The 3,753-nt window shown below is 31.2% G+C and overlaps 1 long non-coding RNA gene across 1 annotated transcript; it reads left to right on the top strand.

Moving 5' to 3' along the window:
* The first annotated feature begins 74 nt into the window (after positions 1-74).
* LOC112462404 lies at positions 75-1,645 on the top strand. Its single transcript, XR_003041666.1, has 3 exons — positions 75-473; positions 949-997; positions 1,477-1,645. It is a non-coding gene; the product is annotated as an uncharacterized LOC112462404 (long non-coding RNA).
* The last annotated feature ends 2,108 nt before the right edge of the window (positions 1,646-3,753 follow it).

Below are 3,753 nucleotides of genomic sequence, written 5' to 3'. Positions count from 1 at the left end.
ATATAGTAATATAGTAAGAAATAGATTTTGCTTATCCAGCATGTACCACTAGATTCAGTTTTGCATGATATGTTAAATAATATATAAATTCCCTGAGAATACATCTCAATGTAAAAATCATTCTAAGACGATGAAACAATTTTTGGGGTTGTTACAATATGGGGTCCTATTGTTATGTTATCCAGATGTTGCTAATGTCGCGAGTCTTGCCTGGAGGTACGGAGTCAAACAGCGGTATACAGGGCTGACATTCAAAGTACTACCACTCGGTAGGCTTGTGTAGTGTTATGCCTCCTCGGCACCAATATCCCTGGTTGCAGCGCAATCGTCTTGGCAAGCAATTAATGAGCTGCCATGCTCAATTAAGAATATATACTTGCCATCTCAATTGTTGATGAAGCCTCATAGCGTCAAGCATCAACGTAAGGCAGTTACCTGCTGCGTAGCATTTATGTATCATATATGTCGGAAAGGTAGGTGAAGCTCATTATCGTGAAGTGGATGAGCCATATATTATAAACGATTACTCGAAAAAAAAAATATATATATATATGTAACGAGCCTTGCATACATTCAGTAAACTACCTGTTAAACCGTTTGCTACATGCTAAAGATGCTAGATCATATGCGTGGACTGTCAAGTCGAGAAAATTATCTTGAGAAAGATTCGATAAATCTCAACTCGGGAATAAGATATATAAAAATGTAAATAAAGTCAAGGAAAATAATTATGTTCTTTTTGTCGGATATTAATGTAGCTTATTAGATAGGACTACCAATACTGGCTCTTTTCTTCTCTGTTTTACAAAGTCACTATATTTCACAAAATATTTTAGTATATTTTGTGAAATTGCCACGTAATTGATATAATATATTTCTGTTTATCTATATATTTTTTGTATTTTATGAATAAAATGTCCTTACCATGTCTCGCTCTTTCTGTTGCAGAAACGAAGTCAAGATGCAGCAGGTGGACACCATCTCGCAGAACAATTCTGTGAGTAATTAGTATTTTAATTCTTTATATTTTGTTAGCGCAGAATACAGCTGGCTTACTAACTCTATGCAATATTTTAAAGCTGCATTAAATCCTGTAATATATCCATACTATCCATCAATTTCCCAGTTTTAACGCATTACATATTACACAGCATCAGTATTCACGGCATAATGTGTGAAATCATATAAACAGATTGCTTTCACCTAACTTGAAATAATTGGGAGTTCCAAAATGTATATAAATTACATGTTTAATATTTTGTAATGTCCATGTAACATCTTGTAAATTATTACTTTGCTATGCGATCGTGTCTGTGTAATATATTTTATATTTATTTTTATCAATTTCTCTATGTTTGGACATACAATTCCTATTATTGTTTGCATTTTCCATTCCTTGCATAACACTCGATATAAATCTTCTAACATACTAAAAAAAAGAGCGTTGTTTGACTGAATAGTATGTATGAATTGCAGTTAGATGTGGAGGAGCGAGAAAGGCTGTGTAATATACCGAAGGTGAGAAACCTTGCTGACTATGGTTTCGATTAGGATATATTGTTGAAATATGAATTGGCAACTAATAATTCGTGCTGTTTCAAATAATCTATAAATCTTGCTTTATTCTCTATTAGTCTATAAATAATACAAGCATAATTCTAAATAAATATTAATACGAATAAAAAAAAAATTGATAATACATATTTTAAAATATTGTCACAAATTATTAATGTTATATTATTGTAGAGGCAAGATTCTTTTCGCTTTGCTCACTATATCTAGCACTCATGTAGCATAAACATTTCCCATATTAGTATTTATAGCTTATATGCTATATATTTTATGCAATATATAAACGTGTAATGTTTTGTTTCAATTATTGTACAAATTATTTCTGATTTAACGATATGAAAATTTCTTACAATTTTGCATGAGCTACACGAAAGTGCCATTATATTTCATTTCCAAATTCTCACTTTTAAATGCTGTTATGGTCTCTAGTAACGATTTTCTTATGCAGAATTTCAAATCGCTTGCCTGTGGTTATGGGAATTAAATATTTAGCAGCCTAATTCGCTCGTTGCATGGATGGAATCATTACCTTACAATGCATTCCATTAATAGTTTATATATTATATAAAAATTTATTTTTGTTTGTTATTTTATAGAATAGGTCTAATGCAATTTTTTCTTAATCTAGTATTGTAGATTTATATATTTAGCTATTAATATTCTGCATAAATAAATGCAACATAACACACATGTACACGAGTAGCGTTCTCAGATGGAGGGACACAGATCCTACGCATGCGCAGTGATGCGCGCATTAGCAGACGCGCTTAAGCTCTCCGTTACACATCTCGCTCCTTTCTCAATTCGTTTTCCCTCCAAAAATCAGAGTCGAGTAATGTAATTAAAACGGGTAGATCTTTTCGTTAAACCCCTACACTGAGAAAAAAAAATCGTAGATTCAAAGAAATATTATTTGATTCAACTAATGCAGCAGTCACGGGCTGTCAAGCTGCTAACATTTGTTAATTTAAAAAATATTATATTTAAATAGATTCAGAATTTCTTGATATTACTCACGTATATTTGATTTAAATATATTAATATTTGCATTAAACAAATCACTACAACTAAACGAGTTTAGTCAAATTTACAACATTTTTTTCTCAGTGTATGTACCTTCGTTGGCATGACAATGCATAGATCCTTAAAGTATTCTTTTTGGAAAGAGATCTTTGTTCAAAGATCCATTGTCTAATAAGAAAAAGTCCTCTGTTGCTTTCTAAAATTCAAGATCCGGTATTGCTGTTAGAGTGTCCAGACCTTTTGTTTTGTATCATTGTTGTCAAGATTGATGGATATATGGTCAACGTGAAAATTATTAAAATTTTTGGAATACCGACCGAATATTCTGGTGAAAAAAAAAAAACATTTCAATTTCCATAAGAAGTTCTCTGTACGTTGCACTTTCTCTTTGCTTTCCCTATTCAATTTTGCCTTCAAAAATCAAACTCAGGTAGTGACTATTAGGAAGGACAGAGACCTTTTGTGTTTAACCATGCAGCTACCATTGTTGGTGGAAAATGGTTAGTTTAAGGATTTCCAAGAGCATAGGGATTTTGAAATAGCAATGTCCAATCTTATTGGACATTGCTTTTCCTACTCTCGGCAAATAAGATCTATTGGTCGAATCGGAATGCATTTTAAAATTAACGTTCCTCGCAGCCTCGCACCTCGCTGTTCATTTCGACGCTGATCGTATACCGAGTAGTTACGCGTGCGTTGCCGTCCATTAAAACTTAATTCCGTCCATTTGCAATAAAAGTTATTATTATAGTGCTTCTGGAAGAAAATGGAATTTCAAAAAAGGGAGCATTATATGGTAATTGATGTTTCTATTAATTGCTTATAATTTAATTCTTTACATTTACAAGATTTAAAAAACGCAGAAAACCTAATATAATCTAGCTTGGTTAGTGTGTAGTGAACATGTGGTTTTATATTTTTTTCCTAGGAATATATAGAATTAAACCATACAAAAACTTTGGAAAAATTATTAGAATTTAACTTATAACTTAATTTAATTTGACTTATAATTTAATTTACTTACAATTAACTTATTTTTTTAATTTTTAAGTTAAATTTTGTACAACGCAATCGGTCAGATTTAATATGAAGTTTAATCTATTATTATATTTATTGTTAGCCTAAATAACAAAAAAATAGAAACTGTTTGGCATTTAA

This window comes from Temnothorax curvispinosus, unplaced genomic scaffold (assembly GCF_003070985.1).
Source record: "Temnothorax curvispinosus isolate PA1 unplaced genomic scaffold, ASM307098v1 QBEX01012384.1, whole genome shotgun sequence".
Lineage (NCBI taxonomy): Eukaryota > Metazoa > Arthropoda > Insecta > Hymenoptera > Formicidae > Temnothorax > Temnothorax curvispinosus.
Note: the sequence above shows the minus strand (reverse complement) of the source record. Positions and strands in the feature narration are given on the sequence as shown.